Source organism: Lolium rigidum, chromosome 7, assembly GCF_022539505.1.
Source record: "Lolium rigidum isolate FL_2022 chromosome 7, APGP_CSIRO_Lrig_0.1, whole genome shotgun sequence".
In the NCBI taxonomy this organism is placed as follows: domain Eukaryota; kingdom Viridiplantae; phylum Streptophyta; class Magnoliopsida; order Poales; family Poaceae; genus Lolium; species Lolium rigidum.
Genome location: NC_061514.1, coordinates 212,613,769 through 212,634,092, shown reverse-complemented (window position 1 = coordinate 212,634,092; position 20,324 = coordinate 212,613,769). Strand labels below are relative to the sequence as shown.

The 20,324-nt window shown below is 41.7% G+C and overlaps 1 long non-coding RNA gene across 1 annotated transcript; it reads right to left on the bottom strand.

Annotated features, from left to right (window-relative positions):
- Positions 1 to 382: 382 nt before the first annotated feature.
- LOC124679409 lies at positions 383 to 2,122 on the bottom strand. The gene is made up of 3 exons (XR_006994972.1): positions 1,856 to 2,122; positions 1,656 to 1,718; positions 383 to 730 (listed from the first exon to the last, which is right to left on the bottom strand). It is a non-coding gene; the product is annotated as an uncharacterized LOC124679409 (long non-coding RNA).
- Between the last annotated feature and the right edge of the window lie 18,202 nt (positions 2,123 to 20,324).

Here is a 20,324-nt window from a genome sequence, read left to right as displayed (position 1 = left end):
CACTGGTATGAGTTTACTAATGACAGGAAAAGTGCCCGTCACTAGTATATGCATACTGGTGACAGGCAAAGGAGATGCATGTCACTGGTTGCGATCGATGGTAATAAAAAAAGAGTTTTCCACGAATATTCCAGATAGCACAATAATATGATATACAAATAAAATACATTTTCCATGGATATTTCATATAGCACAATAAGATATACTACCTCCATTTCAAGGAATAAGGCGCACGCGTATTCCAAGACGAACTTTGACCATAAAAATTGAGCAACAAAATCTTAATTGTATTATATGTATATAGTATCGTTGGATTCGTATTGAAAAACACTTTTTAGTGATACTAATTTCATACAAACAATCTTTATCTATTTCAAGTAATTCTTGGTCAAACAAAAAGCTCGTAAAACGAGGGCGCCTTATTCCTTGAAACGGAGGTAGTAGTACCAATGATACTTTCACATCACCCAATATGACATAATATTTGTACAACTAACACAATGGTATAAGAACTTGCAATCCATCATAGACAACAAAGAGTAGTTTGTTATGTAGCAAGAAGCTTGAACTCCAAAGAACGGCACCACCACCTACACGTGTTGTTCATATGCATAGCTGCAATTTCCTTTCACTGTTTTATATTTCCACCATCTTGTTGAGGTGCAAATTCTTTCATTAGGTCTTCTTTGTATGGACCTAAATGGCGCAGGACTGCGATGATGTGCTTAACCTGATACAAACAAAGAAATCATGTTCATATAAAAAAATCATGTTGCATTTACCAAATAAGTGAAATGCTAGCATTCACATGTCTCTGATTTATCTTACTTCAGCTATGATGCTATACAATCAATGGCAAGGAAAAATGGAATTTAATCATTACAGATTGCACAGCTCAATGTCTTGGCTAGTAATTAAAATGTTACAATAGATTGGTAAAGAGAATCCCGTAAAGAAGTTTCCATTTATTCTTTGGGTAAGTAAATAAAAAACTTCTCCAAAACATGTTTTAGTCAGTTTATTATTGGCAGCCAAGGAATTAAAATCATAAAGTACAAAAGAACATTAGTTTAAGATTAATTGATCCAGTTATAAACCTCTGTTCCATATGCTTGTCTGGCGGCCATGAAAGGTAAAAACAAAAAATAGCGAATGTTTGTATGTGCTTAAAATGACAGGAATCTTTTATTTCCCATAGTAAACTTGTGGTCCTTATTCCTCTCCTCACCAATCCATGACCACGGGTTCCTAGAATACAACGAACCATGACAGAAGTACAAACATTGTTCTCTAGTGCATCAACCTAATCAAGCACATGGTAAGACTTTGGTGTATAGAATAGTAATGCTAACTAGAACATTGGGCACGCAAATGTGAACTACGGATTCACGAAATGGAGATAGAGAAAAAGTATTGGTAAAAATGATTCAATAAATCACGAAAGAGAATGCCGCCTGATATATAATTTTTGACTTTTAAAGTGGAAGGAAATAAGGAAAATGATGCAAAGCCAACATATATTTTACACGGTACTAACATTCAAGTTATGGAGCAAAGGAATTATTTTAAATTTACAGGAGATGAAAAATAAAGGTACTTCGTAGTTAAACTGCCATCATCATAGTGTTACATGAGAGGAAAACTAAAAATCCTACCAGGTGAATGAGAACACATGCTTCATTGCAGCCCTTGGGGAGATTTACCTTTGAGTCTCCTTGCTAGAGAAGGAGCGGCAGTGTTAGCACATATCCATAGAAAATTAATATAGTGGGGAATGAATTATCAAGAAACATACACAGGTGATAGTTTCAACCGGATGTAAGTGGCAGAACCTGATTTGTTGTTCCTTTCTTACCACGGGGTGTCAGATGGTACAATCACGCTGGTTGCCTCAATGGATCCAATATGCAATTAAGAACACAACGGCTCAAATCCACACATCACCACCCAGATAGCAGGAGTAGCATGTCGGCTGGAGGCAAAACGCCAGCGGATGTCTGAAGCGGATCGAGCCCTGTTCGGCAAGCTCGAGGTTGGCTCGATCCAGGCCGACGAGACGGGGTTGCCCGCGGCCTATCCTGTCACCATGGAACAGAACTGGGGCGGCGTAGGGAGCGAGGAGGCGGCGGCTGTACAGTGGAGGGACCCTATCTAGTCTAGATAAGAAAAGAACGCCTCGCGAGAAAAGCATAACTCTTGAAACAAGAACACATATATGTATTTCTTTAGAAAAAGAGAGGTACAGATCACAAGGTTTTAAACATACAGAGGTGCTGACATTCTGATTTCAGAAGATAACTCATGTGTCTAGCTAAGTACAGTAAAATAACACAACAATAGGAGTGACCAAACGAGCGCTGGCAGTGCTCTACTTTTTCCTATGTCCGTCAGCAAATTTAGTCTTGAGTGGCGGAGCTTCACTCTAGTGGCAGAGGGGACCGGCCTCTAGGGAATCACAAATTGAACACACAAGAAAGAGCAAAATTAGTTAAATTTCTTTGTGTTTAGCCAAGTGCTGGAGAGCCCAGGGACTCCCCCAAGCTCCTATGTTGTATTTTCCAAAGTTTAAGTTGGATAATGTCGAATCAAGCTGGTTATTCTTAGTGATTGGTTATATAGAGGAAGCCTTGTTGCTGTGTTGTGACCTATATGATACTGAATTATCATTCACTTCCTTCTTTACTCTGTATTTGTGCTATGGCCTGCAACTTAGTACTTCGAAAATGTTCTTAATATATGTATACAGTTAACTGACACCTCACCTTTTAGTGTTTTTATGGTAATTGGTAATGGGATTTTAGGTGGCCTCGTACATAATTGTAGTATTTAAAGGTCATTTAAATGTATACCTATTCATTCGGTGACTGAGTAAGCATTACATTTTTCCCTATATATGGAAAGAGCAGTTGACCTTCGCATCAGCAGAAAAGGGGAAGAATTGACTACAATCCATAGTGTGCTTGATAAATACTTCATACTAGATGATCAATGCCATGATTCGTGATGGGAAAAATTGAGTTCTACTATAAGTAAACATTTAACGTCTATATGGAAGGGTCCTCACATCGGCCTAACCTCTATTAGGACATTGAGTAAAGCTAACTAATCAACCTAAGTACTTAACTCATCTAGACAGTGATGTGCTTAATTCTTCAAATTTGAACTTCAAAATTGACTCTTTCACCTGCTATTGCATTTATTTAATTCTTTAACATGAATATGTTCTAATCCTTTTGCTAGCCTACTTAGTAGTACCAAGCATATCTTAGTAGTACCAAATCACACAGCAATAGGAGTGACCAAACACCAGATGACCAAAAGTACAGCATTAGGAATTTTCATTTTCATTTGCATTAGGCATTTTTCATTTGCATTTGCAATAGGCATTTTCAGTAGCATTTGCATTAGGAATTTTCAGTAGCATTTGCATATATGATGTATTGTGAACACAAGAACAATAACATAAATTAATGGACAAGGGGTGATAGCCCGGTTGGAAAAAAAACAAGAACAGTAACAGTTCAACACAATCTTCTCTCATAAATCTGTGATACATGGAGAAACAACACAGCTGGAACAGTGAGCAATCAACTCAAGGTTTATTATCGACAGTTAACATACTTACACCCACCTAGGTAAGAAATTAATATTCTAATATTCTGCTTTCTCATTAGATGAATGAAATCACAGAGGCAACCAAAAAAATTAGGGTACGGGGAAGGGGGATTGGGGGCGGAGCTACCTCACTACCAGCAGGGGTCGACGGCGGCGGGCTAGCGGCAGGTACGGGTCTCCTGCTCCTGCACCTCCTCTCTGTGGCGGCGGGCGAGCGGTGGATCCGATGGCGGCGGCGGCTCCTCCTCGACTACCAGCAGGGGTCGACGGCGGCGTACGGGGCAGGTGGTGGGGGCTGGTGGAGGTGGATGGTGGAGGACGGGGGCTGGTGCAGAACAGCGGGTGGCGGCGCTTGCGGGTGGTCGTCGTCTCGTCGTAGTCGCGGGTTAGGGTACGGGGAAGAATGGATGTGAGGAAGAGAGGATAGCGTGGTTAAGTCCCAGGTATACCCGCAGTAGTCTTACTGTCGGCGCACCATGGCTATGGTTCACCGGGGACAAGTTTACCCCCGGCGAACCATAGCCCTTGTGCGCCGGCAGTAAGACTACTGCGGGTATACCTGGGACTAGGCCAAATCATGCAATTCCCACCACTCTCTTTTGTTTTTCTTTATTTCTTTTATGTTTCTTTTATGTTTCTATTATTTCCTGACCTTTTCTAGTATATTTATGTTCTTATCTTTTCAAGATAATAATAAAGCAATATGCATGAGTTATGTAAACATATGAAGATATGAGTTATATATACATACAAAAAATATTGACCAACACAATATTAATTAGTTATACATAAATTATTGGCCAACACCATATGAGTTATGTATTACACAAAATATGAGTTATACATTGCAAATAAAGTTTTACATCATCGATCGAGAAGAGTGTTTCACTTTCTTCTTGCTTTTCTTGCTCGTCGTTGAATAATTTCGCCCCATTTCGTCACTTCTTCTTTTGAAGGGTCGACCTAACCTCAGTAGCGTGGTCCTGCTTCTTCTTGTGGTGTGTGTTGTGTCTTCGTCCTCGGATTCTTCCATCATTGGGTCTCCGATCTGTCCTTCGAAGTCTTCCTCATTGGCGACTCCATCCATTCCGAAGATGGTCCTCTTGCCTCTCCTCACGATAACACGGCTATGCCTAGATAGGTCGGTTATGAAGAAGCATTGGTGCACGTGTTCTGCCAATACCCATGGCTCATTCTGCGCGGTGGTGTTCGTGGACTTTGATTTGTTGGCTTCGGGTAGAAACATGGTGGTGAATTACCGTTGTGACGCTCTTAGCCCATCTGATACGGAACATAGTCACTTTCTCCCCAGCGTAGCTAAGCTCCCAGATTTCCTCGATCCTTCCGTAGTATCTAGTCTTTACGTCACCCGTATAGGAATCCATCGTTACCCCTGAGTTCTGGTAAACGATGTTCTTGTCTTTTTCTTCCGTGTAGAATGTGTACCCGTTGATATCGTACGCTTGGTAAGTCATGATGTTGGGCGCGGGGCCATGTGACAAGGCCAATACTAGTTTATCCTCGTCACAATCCATTGGTGGGGGATTAGCATCAATGTGGTCTTTGAACCAGCGCGCGAAAGAGGAGTTGTGCTCTCTGAATATTTCTGCTTCCGTCATCGACTTGCCACTGTTCTCTATCATGGTTTTTTGCTCTTTCAACCAAGGATCAATCAAGTCAATGTGTTGTAGCACTACTACGTTGGCCCTATCAAAGTCGGAAGTCTGACCAGACATGTGCACGTGCAGTTCCTTCCTTCCATTTTTGTGGCCTACTCCCTCGAACCTGCGGAGGTGCTTGTTTTGAGGCAAACCAACAGGGTCCTCAATGTCTAGGTAATTCGTGCAGAAAGAGATACACTCTTTGGTGAGCCAGCCCTGGACAATGCTTCCATCTGGATGCGACCTGTTATGAACGTATCCTTTAATGACCCCATTTATTCTTTCAAACGGCATCATGTTGTGTAGGAATGCCGGCCCTAGATTTGTGACATCATCCATGATATGGACCAACAAATGGACCATCACGTCAAAGAATGCAGGCGGGAAATACATCTCAAGCTCACATAGGATCACCACGATCTATTCCTGGAGCCTTGCGAGTTTCTTCACGCTTGTCGACTTCCGAGTTATGACATCGAAGAAGTTACAGAGCCCAGTCAGCGTTGCACGGACATGGTCATTCATTATACCTCAGATTGCAACCGGAAGAATCTGCGTCATCATCACGTGACATTCATGAGACATCATGCCGCTGAAGTTTCGTTTCTTGGGGTCCATGAATCTGCTTATTAGCCCAGAGTAACCGAAGGGCACTCTGACTCCTAGAAGGCAATTGAAAAATTGATAGACCTCAGCCGGACTAAAAGTGAAGCAGGAGGGGGGCAGTAATAGTCTGGCTATTTAATCCTTTTGCGCTTCTGACCGCCATCCGTCTTATGCTCTGACTGTCCGTCTTGGGTCGGCGGGATCTGAAGCTCTTCCCTGATGCCCAAAACTTTCAGGTCGTGTCTTGCTTTCGGCCCATCTTTGGTCCGGTCCGGCATGTTGAGAAGAGTGCCAACCAAGGTTTCGCACACATTCTTTGTGATATGCATGACATAAAGGCAGTGAGGTGTATCGAGAATTTTCCAGTACGGCAATTCCCAAAACACGGACCTCCTTCTCCATACACCAATAAGCGGCGTCGTTTCCTTTTTGTTCTTCTTCTCTCCGGGCTTTTGACGAATCTTTCCCGACGCATGGCACTCCTTCCAACCTTTCAGTAATGTATCGATCTCTTCGCCGCTCCTCTTACGTGGAGGTCCTCGGGGTTCATCTGTACCATCGAACAGATCTCCACGCTTTCGCCACGGGCTAGTCTTGTGTAGCCACCTTCGATGCCCCATGCAAACGGTTTTCGAAGAGCCGGGATCCTTACCGAGCTGCAAAAACACCGTCTCTTCCATGCACCTAACACATGCCTTGTGTCCATGGCACACTTGGCACAAAATATAACCGTATCCGAGGTAGTCCTGCACCGTCATGATTAACACAGCTCTCAAAGGGAAATATTCTTCCGCGACGGCGTCCCATGTATCTACCCCTTACTCCACCCACAACGTTTCAAGCTCCTTCTTTAATAGTTCGAGGTACATGTTGATATTATTTCCTGGCTGTGTCGGCCCTTGAATTAGCATACTCATCTGTATGTAGTTCCTCTTCATGCACAGCCAGGGCGGGAGGTTGTAGATCCATACAAACACGGGCCATGTGCTATGTGTGCTGCTCTGGTTTCTGAACGGATAGAATCCATCTGTGCTCGCACCTAACCTGATGTTTCTGGGATCTGCCCCGAAACATACAAATTCATTGTCTAATGCTTTCCTCTGGTTTGCATCTGAAGGGTGTGTCAGCACTGGGTGTTCAATCCGCTCTACATCATTCAACACTGCCTCCTTTCTTTCAGCGTGCCAGCGCTTGAGCTTTGCTTCCTTGCGGTCCGCGTAGAACCGTTGCAGCCGGGGGGCGAGCGGAAAGTACCACACAACTTTCCGATGAGCTTTCTTCTTCCCTTTCTTGTTCCGTTCAGCGTCACACACAGAACATTTGGTCTTGTCCACGTGCTCCTTGTGATATATGATACAGTCGTTGATGCAGGCGTGATACTTTTCGTGGGGTAAGTCGAGAGGGCACGTGATTCTCTTTGCCTCGGCTAGACTACCAGGACACGTGTTCCCGGTAGGAAGGAGATCTTTCACGTATTCCAGAATGTCATCGACGCTTGTGTCCGTCCATCCGTGTTTCGCCTTGATCTGCAGCACATCAAGAACTAACTCTCAAGCGGGACTCCTCCAATCCGCGACCTGAGTCATACAACGGAATATTGGAGTCTGTCTCCAGTTGCTCAAGCTTTGATTTCCGCTTGGCGCATTTCGTCTTTTCGAGAAGCAGATCTTGAAGATGAGGGTCCCGCACGACTGAAGCTAGCGGCACCTCTTCGTCGTAGTCAAGATTATTGTCCACATCTTCAACATTTTGTTCATCATGATACTGATCTCCATCGTCTTGTGCGACAACCTCTTCATCTTCATCAATATCATGATGCCCTCCTTCTTGTCGGCCATTACCACCTGCTGCCGTCGCCCCATTTAACTCCGCGCCATCATCACTCATCCATTGAGTGTGTCCATGCATGAAACCATTAGTGAGCAGGTGCCCCTGCAATTTGCCTGAATAGGGGTCAAACCATTTCCCTAGTTTGCATCTTCGGCACGGACACAATATCTCCGTGAGGTTATTTTCATACATGTCGATGATCGCGTGTTTCAGATATCTCATCACGACGCTTTCACTCATCTTGATAACCATTATCGCCTGCACGGCAAGATTATATAATTGATTAGAACCAAGCATCCATCGGTAGTTTTCACGGAAAATTTCGGCATGACCTTCCTACACGGTAGGACATAGGAGCGCCAGAAATGTGCCGAAACGGAAACTTAACGAATCAACATTTCGGCGGAACGTTGGAAACTCATTTTCAACGCTAACACACAAGCACAAACACAACATATATGCCACACACGAGCTTTGCTTCAAATGTCCAATATACGTCAATTTCATTCCTCAATTTGTTCATTAATCACCTATTTGTTTGATATATTCATCGACGAGATCGAGACGTCGCGCCGCGACCACGGCGTATGGATAGATCTAGATCTAGATTGAGCGGTCAATGTGGGATAGATAGATCTAGACCTACATAGGGATGTGGGAGATGCATGTAGGAAGGGAAGATTTGCTCAAAAAATATTGGTTTGTTTGGTCAAATTGGTCAAATTTGGGGTACAAATGGGCAAAAAATAGCTGGGTTGGGAGAAGGCTCGGGTTTGTGTGGGAGGAGTGGAGTAATGGTAGTGGGGGGAGTGGTTGTTGGGCAGAAATAAGTGCCCAGGTTACTGCCGGTGCACCAGGGCCTGGGTGCGCCGCCAGTATTAAGCCGACCCGGCTTTATTTCGTGCGGGCCAGGCCTAGGAAGTACTGCCGGTGCACCGGGCAAGGCAATAGATAAATTCCACCGGCGCACCCCTGGTCCGGTGCACCGACAATACTTCCTAGGCCTGGCCCGGATGGGGGGAGCCACAGCCTCATCTTATCGCCGGCGCATCAACCTGCCAGGTGCGCCGACAGTTTGTCATTAGCGCCGGCACATCAACCTGCTAGGTGCGCCGACAGTTTGTCATTATCGTCGGCGCGGCGACATGCTGGTGCGTCGGCACTACTTACCACCGGCGCATAATAAACTTGGTGCGCCGACAAGGTATTCTCCATCTATAGACGTTTTCCTAGTAGTGTCTGCTGAAAATACTAAGTTGTGTGACTTTACTAGCACCAACAATATGATTTTATTTGTACACCTATTGCTCCACCTGCTCCCGAAGCAACCTTCTATGAAATTAAACCTGATTTATTAAATCTTGTTATGAAAGAGCAATTTTCTGGTGTTAGTACTGAAGATGTCGCCTCTCACCTTAATAATTTTTTGAACTTTGTGAGATGCAAAAATATAAGGATATAGATGGTCACATTATTAAACTGAAATTGTTTCCTTTCTCTTTTAGAGGTAGAGCTAAAGATTGGTTGCTATCTTTGCCTAGAAATAGTATTGATTCTTGGGTTAAATGCAAAGATGCTTTCATTGGAAAATTTAATCCTCCTGCTAAGATTATATCTCTGAGAAGTGATATAATGAAATTTAGACAATTTTGATAATGAACATGTTGCTCAAGCTTGGGAAAGATTGAAATCTTTGGTAAAGAATTGCCCCACTCATGGACTGACTACTTGGATGATCATCCAAACTTTTTATGCAGGACTAAATTTTTCTTCAAGAAACCTTCTGGATTTAGCTGCTGGAGGTACCATTATGTCCATTCCTTTGGGGGCTCCAACCAAATTACTTGATGATATGATGATAAATTATTCTGAATGGCACACCGAGAGAGCTCCACAAGGTAAGAAGGTAAATTCTATCGAAGAATCCTTGTCCTAGAGTGATAAAATTGATACTATTATGTCTATGCTTGTTAATCGTAAAGCTCATGTCGATCCAAATAATATTCCGTTAGCTTGTTTGGTTGCTCAAGAAGAGCATGTTGATGTGAACATCATTAAAAACAACAATTTCAACAACAATGCTTATAGGAATAATTTTGGTAGCAACAATTATAGGCCATATCCTGCTAATAATGGTAATTCTTATGGCCACGCTTATGGTAATTCCTACAGTAATAATAAAAGTGCACCCTCTAATCTTGAAGCTAAAGTAATTTATTAGTAAACAAACTACTTTCAATAAAACTTTTGAGGAAAAGCTTGGAAACATTGATATTCTTGCTTCTAAAGTTGATAGCCTTGCTCATGATGTTGATTTTCTTAAATTAAAGGTCATGCCTCATGATTTTAAAGAAAATAAAACTTTGAATGCCATTCAAGTTAGAATTGATGAAAATGTTAGGATCTTGGCGGAATTGCATGCTAGGTGGGAAAGAGAAGATGAAATTGCTAGAAATAATAATTTGACTAAAGTTTGTACCATCACCACCACAAGTAGTAATGAAGTTTCAAATGCTAGCCACTCTCCTACTATTAATGTTAAAATAATTGGTGTAGGAGACGTCCCCGCTTCTTCTACAAAATTGCCTAGAACAACTGAAACTGCTCTTGATAAGTGTGCTGAAATTTTTCGGAGTATGGGAGACAAAAGTCCTTTCACCTTTGCTAAAAATGACTTTGATTTTGATGACCGCAATATCTCTGAAGTAATTAAGTTCTTACAAAATCTTGCTAGAAGTCCTAATGCTAGTGACATAAATATGGCTTTTACAAAGCACATTACAAATGCTCTTATGCAAATTAGATAGGAGAAATTAAAATACGAAGCCTCTATTCCTAAAAAGTTAGAAGATGGCTGGGAGCCCATCATTAAGATAAAAATAGATGGCTTTTATTGCAATGCTTTATGTGATCTTGGTGCAAGTATTTCTGTTATGCCTAGAAAAATCTATGATATGCTCGAACTGCCACTGTTGGAAAAATATTATTTGGATGTTCATCTCGTTGATATTGCTGTAAAGAAACCTTTGGGAAGAGTTGATAAATGGTTAAGAATAACCTGGTCCCTGTTGATTTTGGTGTTTTGGATATTGAATGCGATGCATCTTGTCCAATTATTTTGGGAAGGTCGTTTCTTAGAACTGTTGGTGCTGCTATTGATATGAGAGATGGGATTATTAGATATCAATTCCCACTTAAGAAAGTTATGGAACACTTCCCTCTTAAAAGAAAGAAGTCACCTTATGTATCTATTATTAGAAAAAATTATGATGTTAATGCTCCTTCACTTGATAATACTTGATGCTCACACTTTTTCTGCGCCTAGCTGAAAGGCGTTAAAGAAAAGCGCTTATGGGAGACACCCATGTTTTATTTACTGTAATTTTTCTTTTTTATTGATTCTTGGAAGTTATTACCCCTGTAATAACCTCTCCTTGTCATTTTATATCGTTTTTGTTCCAATAATAGCCTCTAATAGGAAGAAAGTAAGATTTGGGGAAGTTGCTGTCCTGAAAACAGATTCTGTGTTGTTACCATAAAAATTCATAAAAATAGCCAGAGCGGAATTTAGAGATGTCATTTTTTATGCACATGCCCGAGGTTATTATATAACGTTTTTAGTTGACCACGTTTCCAGATGAGCAACAGAGGATTTTCTAAGAAACCGATCTTTACCGGCTGTTCTGTTTTGACAGATTTCTGCACTATTTGCATTTGCCTCTTAAATCTCCTTCTTTTTGAGTTCTTTTGATCAAAGATATTTTTTTAAAGGTTGCTACAGTAGCTAATTCTTTAATCGATTCTTGATATATGTTATTACTGAACCCAAGTGGATTTGTTTTTTTAATTGTACTAATGCTGCTAATAAAGAATTGTGTGAAGTTTTGTATGAAGGAAGTTTTCAAGTGTAGGGATAGAAGAATGATGTGATGAGATGAAGAATGGACAAAAGCTCAAGCTTAGGGATGCCCCTGCACCCCAAGAAATATCCAAGAGGTACAAGAGTCAAAGCTTGGGGATGCCCAAGGCATCCCCTCTTCATCAACAAAACAACAGGTCGTCTCTCTATGCACTATATTTTTATTGCTTCATACGCTATGTGTTATTCTTGGAGCGTCTTTTTTTTTAGTTTCGTTTTTTTTCTTCTGTAGCATATGTTGGATCCCGGCACATTTGTTTTGAAGAAAGACCTGCTCCATTCTAATTGCATAGAACGCTCTAGTTTTCGTTGTTATTGTTCTGGGAGTGTTCTAGTTTTCTGGTACTGCGTTTAGCTCTTGTTCTTTCATTCGAATTTTGTTCAGAGCTCGTTAGTATTCTTTATTTATGTATTATTAGCTCTCTGGTCCATAATGCATTTAATCTCTGAGAGTTATTTCAAATAAGTTGATTGGTGTTGGATACGAGTAAAATGTTTCATGCGCTTATAGTGATGCAAAAATGAGCTTGTCTAGACTGTGGCTGTAATGACCCAGAAAAACCCCCAACATTAGATTTTTCACCACCTCTTGTTTTTCCGTGTCGTTCCAAGTCATCATGGCATATGCATCATATCATCCATGTTTTACTAAATAAAATTATTTTATAAACTCTAATTATTTTTCTTTTCCCTCTCATATGGTTTCTATAATAAACCATTTCCTTTGTCTTTTCTTTTAAAACAAAACCCTAACCCCATCTAAACCTACTCCAAATTTCGGCCGGCAGGCCCAGCTCCTTTCTCTCCTTCTCACACCGCAGCCCACCAAGTGGCCCAGCTTCTCCCGAAGAGGAATGCGTCCTGGACGTCGCCACCTTTCCACGTCGGAGCGGCCACCCGTATCGGGCAATGGCGTCCTCCAAGTTTGCCACGCCCTGGAGCTTCCCATCGGCCGGCCCTAATGCATCGCCTCCTCCCTTTTTAAGCTCTCCAAACCCTAGCTGCTTTCTCCCCCTCTCCAACTCCAAGCCGCCGCCACCCTCTCCTCCTCACTAGACAAACCCTACCGAAGCCTCTCTGTGCGGATCCGCCGTTCGCCGCCGTCGCGCCTGATACGTCTCCAACGTATCTATAATTTCTGATGTTCCATGCTAGTTTTATGACAATACCTACATGTTTTGCTCACACTTTATAATGATTTCATGCATTTTCCGGAACTAACCTATTAACAAGATGTCGAAGTGCCAGTTCCTGTTTTCTGCTGTTTTTGGTTCCAGAAAGGCTGTTCGGGCAATATTCTCGGAATTCGACGAAACAAAGACCAAACATCATAATTCACCGAGACGGACCGGGACACCGAATGGGAGTCAGAGGGGAGGCCTGGGGACCCCCAGACCATAGGCCGGCGCGGCCTGGAAGGGGGGCGCGCCGCCCTATGGGGTGGGACCCCTAGGCGCCCTCCTGCGCCGCCTCTTCGCCTATATAGCCCTTTCGACCTAAAAACGCGATACCAATTGACGGAACTCCATATAGACTCCAGGGGCGCCACCGCCATCGCGAAACTCCGTTTTGGGGGACGGAAGTCTCTGTTCCGGCACCCTGCCGGGACGGGGAAGTGCCCCCGGAAGCCATCTCCATCAACGCCACCGCCTCCATCATGCTCTGTGAGTAGTTCCCCCATGGACTACGGGTTCTAGCTGTAGCTAGTTGGTACTCTATCTCCCATGCACATCAATACAATGATCTCATGAGCTGCCTTACATGATTGAGATTCATCTGATGTAATCGGTGTTGTGTTTGTTGGGATCCGATGGATTGTTACATTATGATTAGTCTATCTACAAAGTTTGTGAAGTTATTGTTGCTGCAATCTTGTTGTGTTTAATGCTTGTCACTAGGGCCCGAGTGGCATGATCTTAGATTTAAGCTCTATACTTATTGCTTAGATTGTATCTACAAGTTGTTTGCACATGTCTATGTCCGGAACCCGAGGCCCCAGAGTGACAGCAACTGGGATAACTGGAGGGGAAGGCGTAGGTATGAGGATCACATGTTTTCACCAAGTGTTAATGCTTTGCTCCGGTGCTCTATTAAAAGGAGTACCTTAATTTCCAGTAGATTCCCTAGAGGCCCGGCTGCCACCGGCTGGTAGGACAAAAGATGTTGTACAAGTTTCTCATTGCGAGCACGTATGACTATATATGGAAAACATGCCTACATGATTAATAATCTTGATGTTCCGTCTTAATGCTATTTCAATCCTATCAATTGCCCAACCGTAATTTGTTCACCCAACACTTGTTATTGGAGAGTTACCACTAGTGAAGATAGCTGGGAACCCCGGTCCATCTCTCATCATCATATACTCGTTCTATATGTCATTGGAAGTAGTATCAACTATTTTCTGGTGCCATTGCCTCTGTGTTACTATTACTCGCTGATGTGTTACTGTTACTACTTGCTCTCATATTACCGCTTGCTTTCACATCACCCCTGTTACTAGTGCTTTTCCAGGTACAGCTGAATTGACAACTCAGTTGTTAAGGCTTATAAGTATTCTTTACCTCCCCTTGTGTCGAATTAATAAATTTGGGTTTTACTTCCCTCGAAGACTGTTGCGATCCCCTATACTTGTGGGTTATCAAGACTATTTTCTGGCGCCGTTGCCGGGGAGGCATAGCTCTACTCATAAGTTCACCTGGGGAGTACACTCTACCTCTCTCTCTGTTTTATTTTATTTTGCTTAGTTTAATTTTGTCTACTTTATTTGTGCTTAGTTTATTTCTGTCTAGTATTATTTTTCTTAGTTCACTTTTACTTAGTTTGTTTTTGTCTTGTTTTATTTTCCTCATATACCCGAAAATCCATAAAAATTTGAAAAACCGAAAAATTAAAAACTGTTGCTATGGGAGAACCTACAACCTATTTGGAGCTTATTGAATTATATAATAATTATAGAGAATCAAGAACGGGTAAAGTTATGAGTGTTGTGATAGAAAAATTGAATGCAATTGCTAAAATCTTGCTTAAACGCCATGATATAAACTGTTGCTCTAAACAGGATACTAAACATCTTAAATTTCAATGTGGCTTTAGTGAAGAAGTTTTAATTAAGAACTATAATTGGAATAGCTATATTCATTTTGGGTTCGAAGAAGTAGAACAATTTGTTTTGTTTATGGGATCTTCTGAGATCGGATCCTTCATTGCTAAAAATTATGAAACTTGTGTTGTTTGTAAGGACCTTAAGATTATGTCTCTTCTATTCTTAATTTTTGCATATAAAGCTACAGTGATAATCCTTATATCATTGATTATAAAGAGAGACTCATTAATGCACAAGAATGCACTCACAATTTGCAGGAACCAAGTGGAAGAAGAAATTGATGAACCCGAAAGCTCATTGGATGAAAAAGAGGAGGAAATTGATGAACCTGAAAGCTCATTGGATGAAAAAGAAGAGGAGAGTGATGAACAAAAGGAGGAAGAATGGATTAGCTACCCATGCCAACCTTCTAATGAGAGTAACTCTTTATCTCTTAGACTATTTGATTGTCCTCCATGCTTACCGAAGGAGGATGAATGTTATGTTCCTGTGGATTCTCTTGAAATATTCCCTATGAGCAAAAACTTGCGAGAATAATTATGCTACTGTTATTCATGATAATCCATGCTATTTTGATAAATCTTATGATAATGCTTTGTTTGTGCCTGATGTCGAAATGCATGGTACTAAAGAGTTTTGCTTGGCAAATGTTTATGATAAATCTCTAGATGATGGTCCTAAGTTGCTTGATAATATTAATTGTACTACTAATGAAAATGGGATTGGAGAGATCTTGACTTTATCTATGAGTCCCATATCTTTTAAGATTGATCAATCATCTTGTTACATTATTGATAAAAGTGGGTTTGAAAGTTTTAATCCTATTATTTTTGAGCTTGATAAAAATTATGTGTTTATGGATCATGAAAAACATGCTTTATGTGATAGTTATATTTTTAAGTTTATTCATTAAGCTACTGAAAATTATTATGAGAGAGGAAAATATGGTTGTAGAAATTTGCATGATACTAAAACACCTCTCTACATGCTGAAACTTTTTAAGTTACTCTTGTTTTATCTTCCAATGCTTGTCACTTTGTTCTTCATGAATTTATTTTTGTACAAGATTCCTATGCATAGGAAGTGGGTTAGACTTAAATGTGTTTTTAATTTGCTTTTTGATGCTCTCTTTTGCTTCAACTCTTATTTCTTGCGAGTGCATCATTAAAACTGCTGAGCCCATCTTAATGGCTATAAAGAAAGCACTTCTTAGGAGATAACCCATGTTTTTATTTTGCTACTATTTGGTTGTGTATTGGAAGTTGTTACTACTGTAGCAACCTCTCCTTATCTTTATTTTATTGCAATATTGTGCCAAGTGAAGTCTCTAATAGAAGGTTGATGCTAGATTTGGATTTCTGCGCAGAAACAGATTTCTTGCTGTCACGAATTTGGGTAGGATTCTCTGTAGGTAACTCAGAAAAATATGCCAATTTACGTGAGTGATCCTCAGATATGTACGCAACTTTCATTAGTTTTGAGTTTTCTGATTTGAGCAACGGAAGTACCTCTTACAAATCCGTCTTTACTGGCTGTTCTGTTTTGGCAGATTCTCTCTCTGTTTTTTTGCATTGTCTCTTGTGGACTTTAAGCAAGGCTTTCTACGCGTGGAGAGCTGTAGCTAATATTTTATTGAGTTCTTGCAATATGTCACTACAGGACTAAAGTGGATTAAAGTTTTTTTGAGTACTAACCCCTCTAATGAAGTTTATGAGAAGTTTGGTGTGAAGGAAGTTTTCAAGGGTCAAGAGAGGAGGATGATATATGATCAAGAAGAGTGAAAAGTATAAGCTTGGGGATGCCCCCGTGGTTCATCCCTGCATATTTCAAGAAGACTCAAGCGTCTAAGCTTGGGGATGCCCAAGGCATCCCCTTCTTCATCAACTTATCAGGTTTCTTCTATTGAAACTATATTTTTATTCGGTCACATCTTATGTGCTTTACTTTGAGCGTCTGCGTGTTTTTATTTTGTTTTTGTTTGAATAAATTCGGATCCTAGCAATCCTCGTGTGGGAGAGAGACACGCTCAGCTTTTTCATATGAACACTCGTGTTCTTCGCTCTTACTTTTAATGTTCAACGACAAAAGTTGGAAGCTATTGCACTTATTGTTATTTGGTTGGAAACATAAAATGCCTCATATTGTCTTGGATAATTTGATACTTGGCAATTGTTTTCAGCTCTCAAAGTAGATCATGATTAAGCTCTTGCATCATGTAGTTTGAACCTATTAGTGGAGAACTACCGTAGAGCTTGTTGAAATTGGTTTGCATGATTGGTCTCTCTAAGGTCTATATATTTTCTGGTAAAAGTGTTTGAGCAACAAGGAAGACAGTGTAGAGTCTTATAATGCTTGCAATATGTTCTTATGTAAGTTCTGCTGTACCGGTTCATACTTGTGTTTGCTTCAAACAACCTTGCTAGCCCAAGCCTTGTACTGAGAGGAAATGCTTCTCGTGCATCCAAAACCTTGAGCCAAAACCTATGCCATGTGTGTCCACCATACCTACCTACTATGTGGTATTTTCTGCCATTCAAAGTAAATATTTCATGTGCTACCTTTAAGCAATTCCAAACTTTATTATCTCCTATTTGTGTCAATGTTTTATAGCTCATGAGGAAATATGTGGTGTTTTGTCTTTCAATCTTGTTGGGCAGCTTTCACCAATGGACTAGTGGCTTCATCCGCTTATCCAATAATTTTGCAAAAAGAGTCGCAGCGGGGTTCCCAGCCCCAATTAATTAACTTTCATTAATAATTCTCTTCACATGTTTTGCCCTGATTCATCAGTAAGCAACTTAATTTTGCAAATAGACACTCCTTCGTGGTATGTGAATGTTGGAAGGTACCCGAGGATTCGGTTAGCCATGGCTTGTGTAAGCAAAAGGTTGGGAGGAGTGTCAACCATAAATAAAACTAAAGTACATGTGTAAACAAAAGAGAAGAGGGATGATCTACCTTGCTGGAAGAGATAACGTCCTTCATGGGAGCCGCTCTTTGAAAGTCTGTTTGATGAGGGGGTTAGAGTGCCCACTACCATTCGTTGACAACAACAAACACCTCTCAAAACTTTACTTTTATACTCTCTATATGATTTCAAAACTTAAAAAGCTCTAGCACATGATTTAATCCCTGCTTCCCTCCACGAAGGGCCTTTCTTTTACTTTATGTTGAGTCAGTTTACCTACTTCCTTCCATCTTAGAAGCAAACACTTGTGTCAACTGTGCATTGATTCTTACATACTTGCTTATTTGCATTCATCATATTACTCTGTATTGACAATTATCCATGAGATATGCATGTTGAAAGTTGAAAGCAATTGCTGAAACTTAAATCTTCCTCTGTGTTGCTTCAATGCCTTTACTTTGAATTTATTGCTTTATGAGTTAACTCTTATGCAAGACTTTTGATGCTTGTATTGAAAGTACTATTCATGAAAAGTTTTGCTATATGTTATCTATTTGTTAGCAACTATAGATCATTGCCTTGAGTCACTTCGTTCATCTCATATGCTTTACAATAGTATGATCAAGGTTATGTAAGTAGCATGTCACTACAGAAATTATTCTTTTTATCGTTTACCTACTCGAGGGCGAGTAGGAACTAAGCTTGGGGATGCTTGATACGTCTCCAACGTATCTATAATTTCTGATGTTCCATGCTAGTTTTATGACAATACCTACATGTTTTGCTCACACTTTATAATGATTTCATGTTTTTTCCGGAACTAACCTATTAACAAGATGCCGAAGTGCCAGTTCCTATTTTCTGCTGTTTTTGGTTCCAGAAAGGCTATTCGGGCAATATTCTCGGAATTCGACGAAACGAAGACCAAACATCATAATTCACCGAGACGGACCAGGACACCGAAGGGGAGTCAGAGGGGAGGCCCGGGGCCCCCAGACCATAGGCCAGCGCAGCTTGGAAGGGGGGCGCGCCGCCCTATGGGGTGGGACCCCCAGGCGCCCTCCTGCGCCGCCTCTTCGCCTATATAAGCCCTTTCGACCTAAAAACGCGATAACAATTGACGGAACTCCAGAAATACTCTAGGGGCGCCGTCGCCATCGCGAAACTCCGTTTCGGGGGACGGAAGTCTCTGTTCCGGCACCCTGCCGGGACGGGGAAGTGCCCCCGGAAGCCATCTCCATCAACGCCACCGCCTCCATCATGCTCCGTGAGGAGTTCCCCCATGAACTACGGGTTCTAGCTGTAGCTAGTTGGTACTCTCTCTCCCATGTACTTCAATACAATGATCTCATGAGCTGCCTTACATGATTGAGATTCATCTGATGTAATCGGTGTTGTGTTTGTTGGGATCCGATGGATTGTTACATTATGATTAGTCTATCTACAAAGTTTGTGAAGTTATTGTTGCTGCAATCTTGTTGTGTTTAATGCTTGTCACTAGTGCCCGAGTGGCATGATCTTAGATTTAAGCTCTATACTTATTGCTTAGATTGTATCTACAAGTTGTTTGCACATGTCTATGTCCGGAACCCGAGGCCCCGTGAGTGACAAAGAATCGGGATAACCGGAGGGGAAGGCGTAGGTATGGGGATCACATGTTTTCACCAAGTGTTAATGCTTTGCTCCGGTGCTCTATTAAAAGGAGTACCTTAATTTCCAAGAGATTCCCTAGAGGCCCGGCAGCCACCGGCTGGTAGGACAAAAGATGTTGTACAAGTTTCTCATTGCGAGCACGTATGACTATATATGGAAAACATGCCTACATGATTAATAATCTTGATGTTCTGTCTTAATGCTATTTAAATCCTATCAATTGCCCAACTGTAATTTGTTCACCCAACACTTGTTATTGGAGAGTTACCACTAGTGAAGATAGTCGGGAACCCCGGTCCATCTCTCATCATCATATACTCGTTCTATATGTCATTGGAAGTAGTATCAACTATTTTCTCGGTGCCATTGCCTCTCGTGTTACTATTACTCGCTGCCGTATTACCGTTACTACTCGCTCTCATATTACCGCTGCTTTCACATCACCCCCGTTACTAGTGCTTTTCCGTGTGCAGCTGAATTGACAACTCAGTTGTTAAGGCTTATAAGTATTATTTACCTCCCCTTGTGTCGAATCAATAAATTTGGGTTTTACTTCCCTCGAAGACTGTTGCGATCCCCTATACTTGTGGGTTATCAGCGCCTACCTGAGCTGTGAAACAGAACCCCCACATTGCCTCCTCTCCATCCTGATCTTCTTCAAGGACGCCAAGGACGGCAGCAGCTCGAGCGCGTCCACCACTCCTTCATCTACCACGGCCAACTGACGAGGCGGTTCCTCGGCAATGCCCACCATGAGGGGCTTGGGTTTTAGAGAAAGGCGACGACGGAAGTTCTGGGAGCGAGACGGTACACGACGTACCCAGGTTCACGTCCCCACGGTGGAGGATCCCTACGTCCTGCTAGCAATCCACTATATGAATTTATGTGTACAGGGGGCCGCCATAGGCGGAGTTGTTGGATCTAGTCTAGTTCTAATCTGCGGGTTGTGGTATCTAGGCGTGTCGCCTCTATGTTCTATGTTTCTGAATATGCGTGTCCCTAAGGGGTGCCCCTTCCTGGCTTTAT